General features: G+C 45.4%; 1 long non-coding RNA gene across 1 annotated transcript in view; it reads left to right on the top strand.

Annotated features, from left to right (window-relative positions):
• The window catches only part of LOC144243200 (uncharacterized), a 61,043-nt gene extending 59,153 nt beyond the window's left edge, over window positions 1-1,890 (top strand). The window contains exons 8-9 of the long non-coding RNA XR_013338568.1: window positions 470-577; window positions 1,817-1,890. This is a non-coding gene — a long non-coding RNA (uncharacterized LOC144243200). The remainder of the gene's footprint in view (window positions 1-469; window positions 578-1,816) is intronic.
• The last annotated feature ends 18,225 nt before the right edge of the window (window positions 1,891-20,115 follow it).

The following is a 20,115-nucleotide window of genomic DNA, read 5'->3' as shown; positions in this document are numbered from 1 at the left end:
GATATATTTCAAAGTTGCAAAGAGAATAGATCCAAGCATGACAAAGAGAAAAAACTGGTTTTTTTTTTGGTAACTACATGAAAAGACAGATTAAATTCATTGTTAATTATTTTGCAATCTCCATAGATCAAGTAAGATCCCGTACACCTTAAACTTATATAGTGCTATACGTCAATTATATCTCAATGAAATTGAAAAACAAAGTGAAACCTAAGGTTGAAGACCATTTTTTGGAGCCCAAGGCAATGTATCTAGAAGGGTCCAGAATGAGGATGGGGCCAGGTGGCTTCAAAGCCTTCCAGGTAAATTTCAGCCCTTACCAGAATCTCAGCAGGAAAGGTACCTAGAAGGAATCACCAATCGGCTGTACAAATGCTAGAACAGCTCCAGTTCTTCTTTTTGCCTTTTCTGAAATCTCTCCTACCTTTCATCTGTTCCTTACAACCTCTCTGTTCCTTCTTCCTTCCAGGGAAAGATGTCTCCTGTACTTGCTCACGCTCATTCACAGTGACACACATTTACTGTGTGTGCATCCTAAGTGTTACCGACAGCCATCCTGCGTGTGAGCACCAGGCGCGTGAGTCCCCATTCTCTGTAGCTCATCCCTAGAACCCCTGGAGCCACCCTGTTCGTCACCATAGTGCTGGCCCGAGGGACAGTCCTGTCCCCAGGGAGCTCTGCCATTGCATCCTGAGCCTGAGCACCAGGCAGCCTCTGGGGTCTCTGGCAAAACACGCTCCTCATAAGCCCCTGAGTTGCTGATTCGTCCTTCCCTCCTGGGAACTTGTTTGCTTCAACACAGCACAGGAAGCCACAAAAGCATGGAGCCAGGGGTGGGGAGAGAGGGGGGCAGGGTATTCTCTGGGTCACTGAGTGAACCCAAAAGGCCAGCGGGGAGACTGGTGACACCCACATCACTCCCACGTCAGAGCCCTCCGAGCTTGGCTCTTATGCCCTGGCTCTGATGACTACAAGTCTGCTTTCTCCCCAGGCTCTGCTTCCCACACAGCTCCCAGAATTGGTAGCTGGAGCTCTCCTTTGCTTCCTGTGCCTAATCATTGGCTCTGGGAACATGCCTGAGGCCGTGTCCTTGGACTAACATTCCACTCTGTTCTTTCCTTGTTCCCTTTGACCCCCTTTCCAAGACCATTTCGATGCTACCCTAACTGATTATTCTGGCTCCCAGATTTCTCCTCCCCAGTCTGTCAGTGGTAAACATCCCACTGACCGGTGATTCTTCGTAGTACACACCTCATCATAGACTTGTATCTAGAAGGTGTTTCAAAACAGAACAAAACTAGACATTTTGAACCTACCTTTCTCTGGCTCAGAAAGTTTCAATGTCTTCGCCTAGTCAATCAAAGACCCTATAAATCAAACAGACCTCCAGCAATATGATTTCAATGTAACTTTCTCTCTTTGGGAAGCTTTGTTGTAGTTAACTTGGTGGTAGAACATTTTGCTGCAGAAAACTGGACGTGGAAAGCATCTAGAACAGTGCCTGACCTGAGTAACAGCCAACTAAGTGCTAGCACAGGTCCACAATCCCTTGTATGAAAGCCCCAGGGCCCAGTGTGTTTCAGAATTCAAAATTTTCACATTTTGGAGACGAAACATGGTGAATATGCCATATATTAAATAAATCTTAGGACAGGGTCTGGGGCTGCCCCCCCATACTCGAAAATGTTAATATATCTCCAGAGAAATGTATGGAGATTCATACAAAGTAGGATGCACAAAGATTAAAAATTGCCTCATGTTGATTCAGGTCAGGTTTTGCCACTAAATGAAGTATGAAAAACTTTTGTTGTTTCAGTGCTTTGTGCATTTCAGACAAGCAGCAAAAGCACCCCGGACCCGATCTGTTACTATCGCTGTGAGCTAGGCTGAGGCAGCGCGGCCTCAGAGCAGGGCATCGGCTGGGGCTTGAGGGGTGGCACGCCCTAGATAATGGAGGTAGGGGTCAAGAGATATTCTGGGCAGGGGGCCTAGAGGAGCAGAGGGCAGAGGCAGGGCAGCCTCTCATTGGGCAGGAGCCATATGCCGGGGACCAGGAAGGCGCACCAGAAGGCACATTGTCTTGGGTTACCAGGGTTACTCTGGGAAGTACAAACATTTGGCACAACCAGGCCCTGCTGGGAGATGCCTGCTGTGTAAGAGACGGGTTGCTCTTCAGAGCCAGAGTCTTGGAGTGTCACTTGGCCATTTACCCTTTGATTAATTCACAGAGTGGTTGGAACTTTCCCATTTACATTAAGAGGACTGGGCTGAGGGTGAAGTCACTCACCGGCAAGACATGACGAGGCCACAAATGGAGCGGCTGGTGACAGCTCTGGGAAAGCCTCATCTCGCCAATGGCCAGACCCTCCCTCCCTGGGTGTCCGACGCCATCTGCATCTGCTGAGTTTTATGAATGCCCACACCGGTTTTTCTTCAGTCCCAGGTCACGTGGCCCATGCTCTGAATATCGCTTTAGTTTTTAGGGGATACATCATTTTGAAATATGACATTATAAATTAAAGTCAGTCTTTTCACTTGGACTTAGGTTTTACCTTATTCCCAAATTGTCTTTACATCTATTTTCATGTTTCATTCTGGCAGAAAGTTCTAAAGAACAGCTTGCCTTCACCTCCACCCCGCCTTCTGCTCAAAGAGAGGCAAAAAGCCTTTTGCGTTCATACGAGTCTGGACAGGCCACCGGAGCTCCCACGAGGGTCCATGAGGGGGCGCGGGAACCCCAGAGCCTCTGCCAGCAGAGGACACGCACAACTGGAAGGAAGGTAGGTTGGGGAGGGGAGTGCTGGTCACATCCAATAGACGGTGCGTTTTGGTGACTGTACAATATGGTCTCTAGCTCTTCTACCTTATATGGGTACTTACTTGGCACTTCAAAAAATGCATATGCTGCTTCTCATTCGCAACAGAGCTAGTAATGCAAATACGTGGGTTGCTGACAAAAGCCACTAACATTCATAAATTTAAGACTAATAACAACTTTAATATGTGAGTGCGCCTGAACTCTCAGCAACAATTAGAGCAAACACATGAGAAGAGAGGCCGGGCAGCCAGAGCACATTCATCTGCAGGTTACCATGTTCTGAATGATATGGTGTCACAGCCCATCAGGGACCTCTTGGAAGGCGGGGGAGAGGGGACAGAGTTCTAACTTGGGGTGCTGGCTGCATATTGGAATCACCCAGAGATAAACAATACCAATAACAACATAACATCAAACAAAACACTGATGACCGGGCACTACCTTACAGAGACTGTCATTTAGTAATGAATAGTAACTATATTGTGATTTAATAATCAGTTTGGGGTGCATCCCCCAAATGGAAAAACATAAGTACTTTCTAGTTCTAACATACCATCAGTGTAGAGAAACTATTCTTAATTTTATTTTCTTGACAAAGTGAAGTCCAGATGTGGTTTGTTCCAGGGTTAATGAATGAGCCTGGGCTCGAAGGGAAAGTTTGGAGTAAATGAGAAATTAAAACTCAAGGTCTGATTTGCCAGCACTCTTAGAGGGTCACTGGCCAGCTGTGTTTGCCTGGGACTGGGGAGCTTTTTGGGACTTGAGACCTTCAGTTTTCAAATAAGTCGCCCTACCAGACCTCCCTGAATAAGAATGATAACCTTACCATCCCACCGGATGGTGCAGCTGCTGCTGAGAGCAATCTCCCTTTGCATGTGTGCCATCTCTTGGCTCATGAATGTGTGTGAATCTACATGAACTTGCTAGATCCTTGCTACCACCCCGTCAGAGGTGTAGATTCCTAATGCAGGCAATACCACACTCACTTTACAGATGAAGACACTGCCATTAAATGACTCTGCCAAAATGGATAGATGGCACATAGACTTAGGTCTTTTGATTTAGACAACATTTTCTTTCCACTGATTCATGACCTCTGAGATTCTGTACCACTCTAGCAGTCTGCTCTTAAGTCATAAAGCATCAAATGTTGGATTCATGCCACCCCCAAGTGGAAAAACCAACCACAAGCTTCCTTTTTACCTAGAACTGTATAATCCAGCGGGGTTCTAATGAAAGTTATTGCATTTGTAGGTGAGAAAGCATGTTGGAAACATGGATGTCTTTGTAGGAAGAAGTGGTCTCTGACTCTCTCAGACTGAGGAGGGACAGCTGTTATGAAAGAAGCATCTTCAAGTTGTCCTAGTTGTAGAATTTGTTCCACTGGTTACTTTTCCTCTTCTCCCTCTTAAAATGTCAGCTTCCTGAGGGCACAGTCTGGCTTGCTTATGGCTTTATTCACAGTGCACAGAGTGTAGGTTGATGCAAGGTCGTGTTTGGCAATATCTCCTAAGAGTACTCAGCTCAGACCATGTCTGATGGGATCTTGAACGCCATCTCCTTAGTCCTACTGGGGAAGAAGCCTCAGATCCTTCCAGAATTTTCCTTCTATCCAGGGTAATCCAGTGAGACTGGTGAGGTCATAGGTTATTTACACAAAGATGCTCTTGATGTTCTCGGGAGAATGCCTCTCAGTCATTGGCTCCACCTTAGATGCCCCATTTCTCAAATACTTATGTTACCTTAAAATGGGGTCCTTCCCCTAGAGTGGGGAGAGGCTTTCTGTTCATCTCTCAGTGAAATCTGCCATCCAAATAGCACAGCAACCAGAGGCCAAGCTGTTAGTGTAACAGTCCTTTGTCCCTACCTCTGTCAGCTTTCTTCCACTCACTCTTTATAGCTATCACAGCACCCTCAAGAAATATTTTCTTGAGATACTTATATGGCTGAAGATTTTATAATTAAAAGTTCCTGCTGACATTTTTGTGGGTCAACGAGATGGTGTACATCTCTTCATGCAATAGATGTGTTTCTGGAAATGTGTCTGTAAAACTTTAAAAGTGTACCATTTCCCCAGTAGCTGATCATTTCTGAACTCTCCCTTTGCCACCCCCGCCTCCCCCACCCCGGGTCTGTAAAAGAGACACAAGAGAAGCCTGCTGCAGAAGGAGTCTTGAAAGGGAAGAAGGGAAGGATGCTAAGGCTTGCTAAGCCTCAGCTGCACAGTGCCCCTGGCAGGCAACTGTCCAGACAATGAGGTTGAGTTGGCTCACTACGTCCCTCCTCTGGTCCATCCCGGGAGGGCAGTGGGGAGTCTTTGGGCATTCACATCTTGTGGGGCCAATAAAATTTGCTCAGACCAGCCCTGGGGGAAAGGCTGCTCAGGCCCCAGAGGGAAGGGACTCCAAGGAGCTGAGACAATGAAGAACCAGGAGAAAGGCATAGCCCCTGTGCTCGGAGCATCCTGGCCTGTCCTGGGCCATGGTCCCTCCATTTATGTGCTCTCCACCTGCTGGGCACACCCTCTCTGCGTGCTGGGTGCTTTGTCCCAGACCAGGCAGCTCTAGTTCCAGGATGGGACTGGTAAAGTGCCCATGCCTCATGATCCGTGTCTGAATTGCACAACCCAAAACCAGACGGGAGGAACAGCAGGAGGTGAAGAAGGCGGTTCTGCCACCATCACGCTAGCACAAAGCTTGGATCACAGTATGCAGGTAGGCAGCGCCATTGAGGTTCCCAGATCCTTAGCCAGTGTAATCTTTAAGCCCTAGCACTGCAGGAGTTGAGGGTGAAGGCATTTCCCCCGCTGTGAATGATTACTTTCTCCCCAGACTGCTGAAAACAAGGAGAAGACAGGGTTCTGGGATCCTAGAGAAGGGATGGGGATAGGGCTAATAAGTAAAGAGAATGAGAGGGTGTAGAGAGAACAGGGGTGGTGGGAAGAGTTATAAGGAACAGTGGAAGAGAGAGGAGGGAAAACACACACAACGCTGTGGGCAGACTCATACATTTCCCAAAAATTCTGCTGTATAGGCCTCTGAAATTCTCTGCCAGGCCACCCTGTCAGATGGCAGAGAGAGTCTGGGGACCCCGTTATCCTTTCTGACAGAAGTGTGCTGGCTTGGGAAAGCCATTAACAGCCTCAGCCTCCTGGGGGACAGTTGTGCACAGTGGTGACATGTTCCTAAGCTCCAGACTTAGCATCCGCAGGGACTTAGGCTGGGTAAAAATCTGACAATTCAGCATTTTCAGTAATGCTCAGGAGTAAAAAGGAATTGGTCACAGGTGGTTTCTGATGGTTTTCTGTTTTGTGTTTGGGTCACTAATTGGCAGGTTCCTTTAACTTAGGGAACTCTCTTCTTCTTCCATTCAGTGTTTTGGGCACTACCACAAGGTTGTAGATGCTGTTCCTGAAAGGTGGTGACGGTGGTTGGGGGTCAGGGATCTGTCCCTAGGAGAGTCACACAAGCTTGTGTTATCTCAGGTGACATTGGCTCTATTCTGATTCCTGGAAGTGAGAGCAGCTTCAGGCCCCTTGAGTCCAGGTTAGAGGTGCCTCAAACATTTCCTCATCCCAGTATCCAGGATGGCTGGGTTCATTTGCTTGCCCTGGACTTTTATAACCATAGACAAGGGTTGACATATGGACGAGGTGACCATTCTCCATAAACTTCAAGTTCTTCATGTGCAAGGTGGGGGTCATTTACCCTCACTGAATTGTTGTGAAAGGAGCTTCTGTATATGGCAAGGACAAAAAATGAGAAGAAAATGATACTTGTCCAAGCAATGATGTGTAGCTTTTCTTCCCTGTTCCAGGTTTGCCAGGGATCAGACAGAGTGAAGAGGATTTGCTAGCTCTGTTGGTGTCATGCCCAGACACCAGTAATAGGTGAGCATACGGGTGCAGGGCCAAGGCCAGGCCCAAGCTGGGCAGTCAAGGGAAAACCTCATTGCAGAGGACACCCCCTTAAGTTATTAAGTATGTTGGGAGCAGCTTTAAAGGGTATCGAAGTCTCTGGAAGGCAGTCTGAGGGGAGTGGCATTTGTTACCCTTTTCTGTTTATGGCCCACAGAGGTGTTTGAGGACTGTTGCCTGCACAGCGGTCCCCCAGGGCTTTCCTGGAGACTCCAAGGGACAGAGTACTGCTTTTCTTGCCTGCACAGTTGTCCATTGGTCAGTGTGAGGGCTTGGAAAATGTCTTGGCTTTACACCTTTAAGGTAGCTCTGAGGATAGCCACTTTCTGTGTCCACTCTTGTTCTCAAGGCTATAAAAGGTTGGTCACCTGATGAGAAATTCACTTGGCAAGTAGGGTGACGCTCTCCAAAGACATCATACCTATAAGGTTTCACAAAAGTTCTGCAGACAAGTGAGAGAAAACAATTCCCTGAGGAAAACACAGGATTTCATCACATTACTGAAATATAACTCACCTTTTCTGTTACATTTCTATTATTACTTTTCTTTTACTCTGACCTCTTCAACTCTTTCCTACTTGTATTATATGCCTTGCTATAAGCTGCATCAAATCCCTTGGGAAGAGTGGCAGAGTATACCTAAGTAAGTAAAGACTTTTCATGTCAGAACAGAAAATGCTGTATAACTAGGGGCTGCTATGTGGTCCACTAACTTGAATAGCAACACAACTTAACCTGCCTAGGAGAAAGGCAGCATCATGTGATGGGAAGACCACAGGGTTTGAGGTCTAAAGTTTTTAATTTGAACCCCAAACCTTTAATTACAGAGGATGGTTGTCAAAGGTTGGCAAACTTTCTTTGTAATGTGCCAAAAAGTAAATGTTTCCTGCTATGTAGGCTATGGAGTCTCTGTCCAGACTATTCAATGCTGCCATTGTAGTGCAAAAGGGGCCAGAGATAATGTGTAAACAAATAGGTGTGGCTGTGTCAGTAAAACTTTATTTACAAAACCAGGCAGTGGGCCACATTTGGCCCGCAGGTTGTAATTTGCCAACGTCTGTTAAAAAGAGCCTTAGTTTTCTCACCAGATGGCTAGGGCATGTTGGTAAGACCTTGTCTTACAGCATTCTCGTTAGGATCAATTGAGCTAATGTATATGGAAACCTGGTAAATTCCCAAACCTCATGACATGTTAGTTTTTATTTATCTATGCTCCCTGACCCTTATGTTTTAGCTTTTACACTAAAATTCGGTATGATGAACAGGAACTGCCCATGGTAATTCATGGTAGCCAGTGGTACCAATGGGTTACTTGGCCAGTGAGCAGTGGGTTACCTACAGAGTGGTGGATTTTTAAGGAGCAGGCAAAAGTTGTGTCACCCATGGCTCACAGCCAGCAAATTGATAGGCCAAGAGACACTTTGGCTGGAGTAGCTTGGAGTGGGTGGCTGTGTAAGTGAAGAAGTTTTGAGGACTGTGGCATCATGTGCCAGACGGCCCAACCTAGTGGTAATCAGCTTGCCCCAGAGCAGATCCACATGGCTCTGAAGGCCTGCAGGGGCCAGGAGGTCCCAGCGCCTTATATCTGTGAGTAGATGTGGCCATGTCTTCTGGGCATGTACTCAGTTTGCTGCATTAGGTAGGAACCCATAGCTTGCCTTTTCTGGGGAGGTCACTCTTGCTCATCCACTTACTCCACGGGGTTAGGTAGAGGTTTTCAGTGCCAGGCCTGAGATGCAGGATCCTGAGACTTCTTCGATGTTGCAAGAGCTAAAGTGGATGAAGGGGGTCCCAATGGGTGCCTGGAGCTCTAGGTGCAGAGTCCAGCTTTAACATGACAGATTCTTGTGGTCTCAGACAACTCAGTGCCTCTCTGGGCTGAATTCCTCACCTGTGTGATAACAATGCTCTAACTGAACCAGCATTCAAAAACAAGTGGTCTGCTCTGGCCTGAAGTCAGGTCTATTTGGTCTGCACAGGATTTATTTTTGCATTTGCATTTGCATTTTTTTGTTGTGTTAAGAACACATAACATAAAATCTATCATTTCAGTCACATTAAGTGTGCAATTTAGTGGCATTAAGTACATTCACACTGTTGTGCCACCATAATCACCATCCATTTTTAGAACATTTTCATCATCTCAAACAGAAACTTTGCCCCCATTAAATGCTAACCCCCATTTATGCAGGTCTCCAGGGCACTACACCCCTCACCGATCTGCATGAAGGGTTCCGATGGCATGTCTGGGTCTTGTGGGCAGTTGAGCTGATCAAACTGCCCTATCCTAACTCAGCCTCCCAATCATCTGTCTCAGGGTCACATACAGTATGTGTCAGTACACTGTCAGTGCCCTATACACTGTGGATCAGTGTGGGTTTCCCGATTGTCTGAGTGTGCTGCGTGCCCTTGACTTTAGAACATAACCTGCAGGAGTATTCAGGAGTAAAGAGACATTATGTCTTCAACCCAATCTTAAACAGTTTAAGAAAACAGTAATATACCAAAAAGGGGGAGAGAGGATGATAAAGCAAGTGCAGTCAAATGGTAACATGTGGCATTTGGGAAATCTGGATGGAGTGTCCAGGAATCCTTTGAAGTGTTTTTGCAACTTGTCTGTAAGACTGAATTATTTCAAAATAGAAAGTTAAAAAATAAATACATGGATCCGTCCATAGAGAAGCCTGCCATGGATAGTTGTTTTTTTGTTGTTGTTGTTGTTGTTTTTAAATGAAAGACTATATGCTGGCATATGAATAATTTCTTTTCTGGAAGGAAGCATAGATACTGTCAGCAATGATTATCCTGCAGAAGAGAGGTTTCATTTTTTATTTTGTGGCTTTTTGTACCACTTGACTATTCTGATCATGTGCATATATTGCTTTTATATTAAAAGTGTATATCAATAGAGATCACTTAAGTAAAGAAAATAGTGTCCGTTAAAAATGTTTTTTTCTGGGGAGCCTGGGTGGCTCAGTTGGTTAAGCATCCGACTTCAGCTCAGGTCATGATCTCACGGTTTGTGGGTTCGAGCCCCATGTCGGGCTCTGTGCTGACAGCTAGCTCAGAGCCTGGAGCCTGTTTCGGATTCTGTATCTTCCTCACTCTCTGATCCTCCCCTGCTCATGCTCTCTCTCTCTCTCTCAGAAATAAATTTTAAAAATTTTTAAAAAACATTAAAAAATGTTTTTTCTTCATATTTCTCCTGATTAAAAAAATTGCCAGTACATGGAGGAGGGCACTTGTGGGGATGAGCACTGGGTGTTATATGGAAACCAACTTGACAATAAACTATCTGTAAAAAAAAAAAAATTGCCAGTAAATGAAGGGTTTTGGGACTGAGCACAGCTATAGAGCAGGTGAAGAGGGAAGGGAAAAAGGGTTGAAGGGAAACAAACATACACCCATAAACCTATCCTCTATGTCATTAAGGATATTTCCATGAGATTGGTTTTACTTGTGCTTGAATTTTAAAAAAAAAATTGCTTCTTACTGGATTACCAGAAAATAGAATGGTTTTGGTGTAATTTAGTATAATATTTGTTTGAATTTTCTAAGGCACCGTTATGTCCTAGCTTCGTATTTTCTATGAACCCAAAGGACAGGGAAAGCTGATGAACCGATTGTGCAGTTCTATGTGGAAAAATGAGTTCTTTACAATGGGAGATGAAAGGCCCAGTTAGGTCATTTTGTCCGATGTGGGCGAGAGCACTCCTGGACATTTGTGGACACTTTGTCTGGTTCCATTCTAAATGACTCAGCTAATGAGATTTCCATGACCTGCCTTTGGAAAAGTCCGCAAACCTACAGGGCTTCTTGATTAGGAAAAACTGCTCCTATTTCAATGAATTTTCTTGTGTTTCTGTGTCATTAACTGACAGTCCCTTTTCATTCTGTCATGATGGCTAGACCCTCAAAATATGACATTCTAAAAAAAATTTAATTCATATCTCTCTGACTTCGCCATATTATAACTTTTTAAGTATTTTTATGGACACCTTGAAACTTCTTTGACATTCTAATTGCTTCTCCTTTTCCAGAGGGCTTAGAGATAGATTCAGAATTTTAGGAGACTTTAGTTGAAGTTCAGGGCCAGGTGATACACCTAAATTTGAGCAAGACTTATGTAACTATTGGTATATTCTGGTGACAAAGGATCTGGGCACTGAAGGTCATCTGCCTCTCATAAGTTGCATGATCTTTAGCAGGTTACATGACCTTTATTTCCAAACCTCAGTTTCCTCATCTGCCAAATAGAGGTAATTGTAAGTGAAGGGTTACCTCATAAATTGTTACTGGGATAAATATAGAAAGCATTTAGGACTGGGTCTGATGTTAGCTACCACAATTGTTGGAAATATAAATCCAGATCTTTAGAAGTCCTGTGGGTATTTAAAATAGTTGCAGTTTGACATCCCACTTTGGCTCAGGTCATGATCTCACAGTTTGTGAGTTCAAGCCCCACATCGGGCTCTGTGCTGACAGCTTGGAGCCTGCGGCCTGCTTTGAATTCTGTGTCTTGCTCTTTCTCTGCCCCTCCCCTGCTCACACTCTGTCTCTCTCTCAAAAATAAATAACCATTTTAAAAAATAGCAAAAATAGTTGGATTTGGGACATCGGCCATCTTACTTGCCTTCCTTTCCTTCCAGTTCCTGCCCATCTCATGTGCAGAGTGGTCTGCTGCTGTTGAAGTAGTCGTTACTCCAGGCTGACCCAGAGCCTCTCAGTTAAGGTTGGGACTCCTTACACTGGATCCTCTAACCAGTGAAGAGCATGCAACTTTTTCTGTATCATCTCCTCTCCTCTGTGGCCTCCAGATGAGTCAGTCACCTGCCTGGGTCACTACTGAGATTGTCCCCTGCATGGCAGGTCTGTACAGTCTACTCAAGATAGTCCTTATTGTCTCCAAGGATTGGAACATGCCTCCCCATTGTCTTTACAGGGAGCCTGTCAGCCAGTCTTTCCTTCTGATTTAGCAGCCTCCACACCACTGTGGTTGGGATGGTTGTTCTTCTCTCCTCTCCTCTCTTACCAAGCATGTTGCCTGCTCACCTTAGTGCTGCCTGAATCCCACTGCCAAAGCTCCATGATAAGCAGCTCTCTCATGTGCCTCTGCTGAGGATGCCGGCTCCACTCCAAAGGGGATTGGATGGCATCCCAGGGCACCGAATGGGCTCTCACCTCAGTGTGACCCTTGTCCTCATATCAGGAAAGACCCCCTCTGACCCCATACAAGTTTGGGAAGAACAAGGACTCACCTTGACCTCCAGAGTTAAGTGTTCTTAGACCTGAAGGCCTGGGTCAGCCTCGGAGTCAGCCACTGGTCTTTAACATGGGGCTCCTGGGTGCCTCCTGTCACCACCAGGCATGTCTGGGCAGGTCTGTATTTGCAGAAAGATCATTTCTTCTAGGGCCACTGGGTCTATGGCTTTCACCTTACAAGGGAAAAGCTGTTCTCACCCTGTCACATTCAGGGCAACTCAAGAGAGTTGCCCTCCATTTGCTGGGACAGATTTTTAGGGTTTTCTGGTTGTGATGTGAATCAGATGGGCAAGAAATGCCCGAGTCCAGGTGCAGCCATTCCTCATGCTTGGTCAAGATCACTGTGATTGCCATGTCTTCCTGGGCAAGGCTACTGGTTGCAATCACTGATTACATTATCAGTATTCTATTGCAGCTGTTCTTGACACTATCACCAGAATCAATGTAATCTTATACCATTATTGATGGCTTTGGCTGTGTTAGGCTAAATCTGCTAGTATTTTCTGTGTCATACGCCAGCTTGGTTTTGATTCCATTATGGTCTTTTGGTCTTCCCCATTTCTAATGTTTATTCTTGCAAGAGGAATCATGGTGACACCTTGGTCATTTGACCTGGCCAGTGTCCAATTCCAGAAATATATTAGGAGTATCTTTTTTGCATTTGAAAAAGGAAACAAGTGTCAACTTTCCCATATTAATCTCTAAAGGGACCAAAATTCCTCTCTGAAGGAACAAAGCACTCAAAATAGTCTCAAAAGTATAAAGAACCTCTAAGGTATTTCTATTTTAGAGGCTCATTTGCCCATCTGTCACATGGAGGGCAGTCGTCTTGACATAAATACCCTGAATGTGACAAATGTCACAGGGTAAGGATGGGTTTTTCCTTGAATGGTGAAGGCAAAACTTTCTTCTGGAAATATAGACGTGTCCACGAAGCTAGGAGGTTGCAGGAGGCGCTCAAAGGAGTCCTGAGAAGATGAGAGACAAGAAACCTTCTCCTCCCTGCACCCCCTTTAGTCAAAGCAGGTCAGATCTTATCTAATCTATCTATCTATCTATCTATATGTGTGTGTGTATGTGTACATATGTATATATTTGTATGTATGTATATATGTATATAGTTCAAAGAAAGTTTGTCAGGCTCTGTACATCATAACATCTCAGGGCTTGGAGCATGCTTGGGATTCTGTGTCTCCATCTCTCTCTGCCCCTCCCCAGCTCATGCTCTGTCTCTCTCTCAAAAATAAATAAACATTAAAAAAATTAAAGAAAGTTTGGGGGCGACTGGGTGGCTCAGTCAGTTAAGCGTCCAACTCTTGATTTCAGCTCAGGTTTGTGATATCACGGTTCGTGGGACCTAGCACTGAGTTGGGCTCTGCCCTCTGTCCACTCATGCTCTCTCTCACTCTCAAAATAAATAAATAAACGTTTAAAAAACCCCACCACAACAACGAAAAGAAAGCTCGAGTACCACATTTGGTTCTGTGAAATAACTGGAACTCGGTGGAGTCAAAATGTCACAGCCATGCCTCTCCAGGTGTGTTCATAAGTATTCAGAGCCTTCATGAAAGAAGAACCTTCATGAAGCTTCAGAGAAAATGACAGTGGGTGCAGAGGGATGAATTTTGGTATATCCTACCTTCATTTGGAGACTTAAAGTGATATTTCTCACACTATATTTCAAACGTATGTTGATACTGTTGTAATTGGTAAATACAAATCTATTTAAAAATTACTAACTCATGACAGGTTCCTGTCATGACAGTCATCTTATGTGTTTTCAATCAGTGTGTCTTAGAGATACAACTACTACCATGTAGAATGTGTAAACATATTTCTTGTTCAAGTGGAACCTTCAAGCTTGGAGAGATGGCGAACTCCTTCCTGCCTTATCTTCGTTAACTTCACATCTCTCAAATGAGCAGATAATAGTTGTCCCACTGAAGAGCCCTTTGTCGTTATTTTGTTCCAATATTCAAGTGGGATAAATCAGTAGCAGCCATTTACTGGCTGCACTAGCACAGCCTTGCCTGCTGGCCTACAGGGCATCTATATTTGGTGAGCAAATATTCCCTGGTCTCTGTGCAAGGGCTCTTGACCAAACCTCCCTTCCATCTGACAGGCACTTGAATGGATCCAAAATAAAACAGATGCAGTCCATTTTCCCCTCCTTGTCCTGGTTGCCATCCTGGGTCTCCTGGGCAAAGTGGAAGGGCGTTCCCAGGAGCCCACGCCTTGTGCAAAATTAGATCCACTTCCTTCCCCTCCCTTGGCCTTGGAGTCAGCTGGAATGTGGGTGGGAAGTGTGGACAGAGTTAATAACGCTCCCCCAAGGCTGTTTGGCTGATCACAGAACCTCATGCAAGTGGGCACTTGGCTAATTTCAGAAATGAACCCATTTCCCTGGGCTGCTCCTGAGTATTTTTATAGATAGCAAATGGATCCTTGCATGTGACCTTCACAGTGTCACAGTTGGGCTCTGAGACCACTGCTCATTCTAAGTTTACTTCTGTTTCCACAGTATGATAAAGGGACTGCCTGACCATCATTCTTATTAGCTTGTTCTTGGGTATCTCATGGACAATTCTCTTACTATGTGCTTGAGAGGACACAGATTCTTTGTTGAAGAGAAGTTCAAGTCTGTGAAACAATATGTTGGCAATAAGAAAACACATGAAGCCCCATATCAGTAATCTTATATTTTTCTGAGGGAGGTGGAAGGGTGAGATATGTAGAGTAAGAACAATATGGGATATATGACTTCACCAAATCAGTGGAAATATCATGTCCCCAAATTTCCTTCAGGAGCAGCCATTTTCTTGTTTTCCATAAAGCAAGCATAATGGGATAAAGTCCACCATAGTTCCAGATAGGTTTTTATTTCTAATAATTTCTAATGAAACCACCTCAGGCAGCAAACCCTGATTCATGGCATGTTTTTCTATTTGGGTTTTTTGAAGAAGCAAACCATGTTTCATTTATATCCCAGGTCGTTCTAGTTTAACATGTATTACGTGTACATGGTCTTTAAATATCTCCAGAAAGATATTTTATCTGCCAGTAAATTTCAGTAACATCAAAGTGATTTGGATCTCATTAGGCAGTTTATTCTAAGGAGTGGTGGAATTGAGGCCCAGAAGAAAGAATCTGAGTGATCCCATTCATGAATATTCAGTCTTTATGAAGCTTCAGAGATAATGACTTGGAACCATGGAAAACAAAGGAAGGTGGAGTGGGCTTCAAACACAGGAGTTAGGAGGTTCCCCTCCCAAATACTGGAAAACCCTTGGCATAGAACCAGCTCCCCAGCCTACTGGTGAAAGCGGCTGCTGTGAAGGTAAAAGGAAGGGCATGGCGTTTCAGTCAGTCGTCTTCAGTAGGGAAAAGCTTATTTCCTTTATTCTGGTATTATGTTTATGCAGAGAACTCAGGAATGGAAAAACATTCTTCTGGAGAACACAGAGGAGGATTGAACCCACAGCCAGGTAAAGGGTTCACATGAAGAGGGCTTCAACACGTCCAGTCCAGTTCTTGGACCATAAGCAGGCAAGTAGCTAAAGGTCATAAGTATTGACAATTTGTAGCTAATGCCTCCAAAATCAACCGCATGATTGTTTCAAATAAACTGTAGGAGCCAGCCTTCCCATCTGAAGGAGCCACTGGTGTTGGGTGCTGCTCTCCTAGATCACCTTTAGGGGAAAAAAGCTTCAAACACAGCTCAGTCAGGGAAACAAATAAGAAACTCATTTGCTCTGTTTGAGTGATGTGCACTGAGGGAGCTCTGCCCTGACTTTGGGGGTCCTGGACATCCCTCATCAGGTTGCACGATGAGTGAGGATGCTTGCAAACTGAGATGTTCCGGGGGGGAGGGGCCTCCTCCTCACTTTTGCTGGGAAAGTCGCTCTCATTTTCATGAGGTTGGAGACTTCTGGCCTTTCAGACCCTCAGCACCAGGTTCCAGCCACCTGAAGGAACGTGGTCCGGTGGGTGGGGTGGGGGGTAGCAGAGGGAGCCACTTGAAGGTGGGTAGCACCTGCTGCTGTCACATTCAGTCTGCCCCTCTGTGATACTCTTTCTTTTACTTTGGGAGTTGCCATCATCACCTCTTTACAAGTCTTCCTATCAAAATGATTCCTTTTTAAAAAATTTTTTATTTATTTTGAGAGAGAAGGAGCCCAAGTGGGAAAGGGGCAGAGAGAGAGGGAGAGGGAAACCCAGGCAGGCTGTGCACTGTCAGTGCAGAGCCTGATGCGGGGCTCAAACTCACAGACCTCAAGATCATGACCTGAGCTGAAATCAAGAGTTGGATGCTTAACCAACTGAGCTACTCAGATGTCCCGCTTACCATAATGATTCTTAAAACTGCTCTCACACATCTTTTATACCTGATGCAAATATAAATTCATGCATTCCCAGCACCAGGCATTTAGGGCTTTGGGCATAGGAAAAGGTGTCTGGGTCGGGGACAGTTTTGGAGAGGGACAGTTTCAACATGTCAGAATCCTCAGAGAGCAAGGAGAGGTTTAGTGGTCTGGGAAGGTGGGATGAGGACTCTGAGTTCACCTGCATGAGTCCCTGCCTGACCGAGACCTCCATAGAACTCATTCTTCCCCAGGATGGAGTCCAGCCTTGACTCGTGCTGACTGTGGACCCCTTGACTTGTTCTGTTGGATTCACATGTCCAAGGTGTCTCTGGACCTATGTATGGGAAAGGTGGATGGTGGGGGGTTGGGGGTGGTCTGTGGCCTTGCCTGCTGAGAACAGCAAGACATAAACCTACTGGAGGAGGGTGTCAGGCTCCATGGCCATGAAAGCAGAGAAGCCCTCCAGGGGAGGGGGGGACTGGTTTTGCCATCTCCAGTTTCCTCCTCCACATTCCAACACCCTCAGTTCAGTTCGTCCTTTCCAGGGAAACAGAGGACTAAATGGAGCTGCTACGTACTCACTTCAAAAGAAAAAAGTTTCTTTTATCTTCTGTGGTAAGATTAGGAGGCCAGGCACATTTACTTGTGTCTGAATACCTTAAACACACTCCTGGGAAAACATAAACAGGATTTATATAAAATGCTTTAATCCCCCCAAAGAGCAGTGAACTCTTTTGAAAGGGCACCAGCCATTCTGGAGTTAGGTGGGATAATACTTGCTTACGCCTGTTTCTCACCTGTGACTTGGCAGTGGCCAAAGTTCAACTGTAAACATCTCCAGAATACCTCATGGATGCAGGTGCCAGAGTGAGGAAACGAAGATGAGCAGACGTGATCTAGGACTGTGACGAGCTCAAGATCCCTCATTTACAGAAAAACCTCAATCTTTAATTTTTTAAAAATATTTATTTATATTTGAGAGAGATGGTAAGAGTGGGGGTGTGACAGAGAGAGGGGGGGACTGAGGATGCGAAGCAGGCTCCTCGCTGACAGCAGCAAGCCAGATGCAGGGCTCAAACCCACGAACCATGAGATCATGACCTGAGCCGAAGTTGAACACCCAACTGACTGAGCCACCCAGGCAGATGCCCCCCCACGCCAATTTTAAATTTTTAATGGATCTGACTTTCTTATCCCGTGAGTCTAACTGATTCTCAGTAAGTTCCTCATGAGATTACTGCAAACCACATGTTCCTAAAAATGTAAGTGTGGATAGAGTTTTGGCAGGTTGACTCACTGATCAGTATGTGTGCTAGGGTGTTGTCTCTGTCTCTCGAAATACAATTGGCTAAAGGTCTTTCTGTGTAAGGAAAGGAGCCCTTCCCATACCTGTCCAGAAAATCAGGACTTTCCCAGCCTCACAGAACTTACTAGGATAGTAGATTCCAAGATTGTCTCCTGCAATGGGTTTGTTTTATGGATGAGGAAACTGGGGCCCAGATAGGTTCAAGTCCTACCCAATGTCACACAGCTGCTATAGTCCCATCCGAGCTATGTTTAAAACAGTGTGTTTGCATGTAGACCCAACAGTGTACAACGTGATTGCACCTTGGACTTTCCACACCATTTCAAGGGTCAAACTAAGGCCAGTATTTACAAATTTTGTTGTAGGAGAAAGATACACGTACACGCACAGACACAGGTACACACTATCGCATGTTCATGCGCACTTTTAGTTTTACAAAGGAAAGAAAAATTGGGAAAAGGAATGCTCGCTTCAATTCTTACATCCTAGGAAGGGAGGGCAAGAACTACACTGACTTCAAGTATCTGAAATACTAATCTTGCTTTCTTAAAATTACTCAAGTTCTTAAAATAAAGTGGGGATCAGTTTAAAAGTCAGGTGGGACAGAAGAGGAAATGGCCTAACTATCTCTTTTCCTCCCTATGAATTAATGTCTCTGTTGTCCGGGTTCTATTATGTCTTTGGAAATAATAACTCTGGAGGTTTATTTTCATTTTATTTATTTATCAATTTATTTTTTGGCTGCACCGTCTGGCCGCCCGTGGCCCACATTCACAGTGGGGCTCTGGGACTGGGCCTGTCCGGAAGAACTTCAGGGAGAGTGTTGTTTGCTTATTGCATCTGAATGAACATCTGCCAGAAACTCACAGCCCAGAATCCTCTACTTGTTTTTAGAGTGTGGTCATTATTTTTCTGACAATGCACCCCCACCCCCCTCAGCCTGAGAGGTTCTGGCCCCCTTGTGGGTGGGAAACGATCCAGGGCACCCTCCAATAGCATTTTCTTCTGTTGCTCATGGAGCAAGCTGTTCCTGATGGCACAGTGGTGGCTGGCAGGAAGTTAGTGCCACCCTGGTTCCCAGGGATGGAAAGGAAGTCAGAGGACTCTGCCTCCCAGGGACGCGGTTGCTTGGGCCGTGTCCCCCGCGTTAACACATACATCACAACATGGGGAGTAATGTGAGCAGGCAGGCCTCTGAAAGGCTGACCGTAGGGTGCTAGTGTGGCTGAGCCCCTCCAAGTGGGAAGGGCTTATCTGCCTTAGTCCTGGCCTCTGTGTCGCTTCAAATGGGACTTAAAAGCCATTCTCTAAGTGGATTAGGTCTAGAGATTAAGTTGAGTATCCTGTGTTGAAAGGCCTGGATTTCACTCTCTCCGGAGACCAGTATTTCCAATACTTTGGCAGCAGCTGCCATGCGGGCGACCCCACTGATGAGAGACGGAGAGAGGGGAGCCAGACACCACCTTTTCACTCTGGTTTGTCTACTCACCTCCCTTTCTTCCAGACCTGCCCCGGGCGCATCACGCACTGCACCTCACAGGGCCTTTGATCCCCATCCCTGCCTTTAAGGGTTGGGATGTTTTCTAGACAGTCACTGGGAAGACTGATTGGTTGTTAGGAAGGTGTCAGAGGTTCCTTTTCAGGGAATGTTTGGGACTCCTAGAGTCACTTGGTAAAAAGGCTGGAGGGAATTCATTTGACATTAGAAGTCATAACCAAATGTGGAGTTGTACAAGAACCTGAGAATCATAGGCTGCTGTTGGTCACTCCAGCCTTGATGAGCAGGATGAAGAGCAGGGAAAATTGGCAGTGAGGGGGATCTAGAGGTGAGGCATCCTAGACTTCCTCAGGGTCCCTCTGTCCTGGCAAAGCTCATAAGAGGAAGGAAGGGGGACTCCTTTCTGCTTGGGAGTTGGGCACATCACTGCCCTCAGATGCCAAAGGGTCAGATATTTTTCACCAAGATGGAAGTTGCTTGCTAGACACCCTGATGTAGAAGGGGCCTTTGTTAATTGTATATTGTTTTCAAAATTTCTACTGGAAGGGGAAGTAATGGAAAGTGTGCAAACATTCAAGTGCCCACTGTGATTTATATCGTATATGGATTTTCCATGTAGTTCATTCATACACCCTACATCAACACTTGAGGTAAAGAAAATGGACTCCATTGTGCAAATATCAGTTGAGAGAAGTTTGGGAAATTGCTTAGGTTCAAGTCTCTAAGAGGTGACAGAGCAAGGAATTGAACCCAGGACATTCAGTTTACGCAGGATTGACTGATGCTATGATGCTCACACTGTGCACTTATCAGACGGAGGATGTGAATTTTCCACATCAGTTGTGGAATCCACATTTGGCTCAGAGGACAGACCGGCACCCTCCCCCATACTTGCTTTTACACATGGTGGCCAGCTGTGGCTCCCGCCCGGAGTAGAGATGGAACAGAGCC

Source organism: Crocuta crocuta, unplaced genomic scaffold (genome assembly GCF_008692635.1).
Source record: "Crocuta crocuta isolate KB4526 unplaced genomic scaffold, BGI_CrCroc_1.0 scaffold26, whole genome shotgun sequence".
NCBI classification, from domain to species: Eukaryota; Metazoa; Chordata; class Mammalia; order Carnivora; family Hyaenidae; genus Crocuta; species Crocuta crocuta.
Note: the sequence above shows the minus strand (reverse complement) of the source record. Positions and strands in the feature narration are given on the sequence as shown.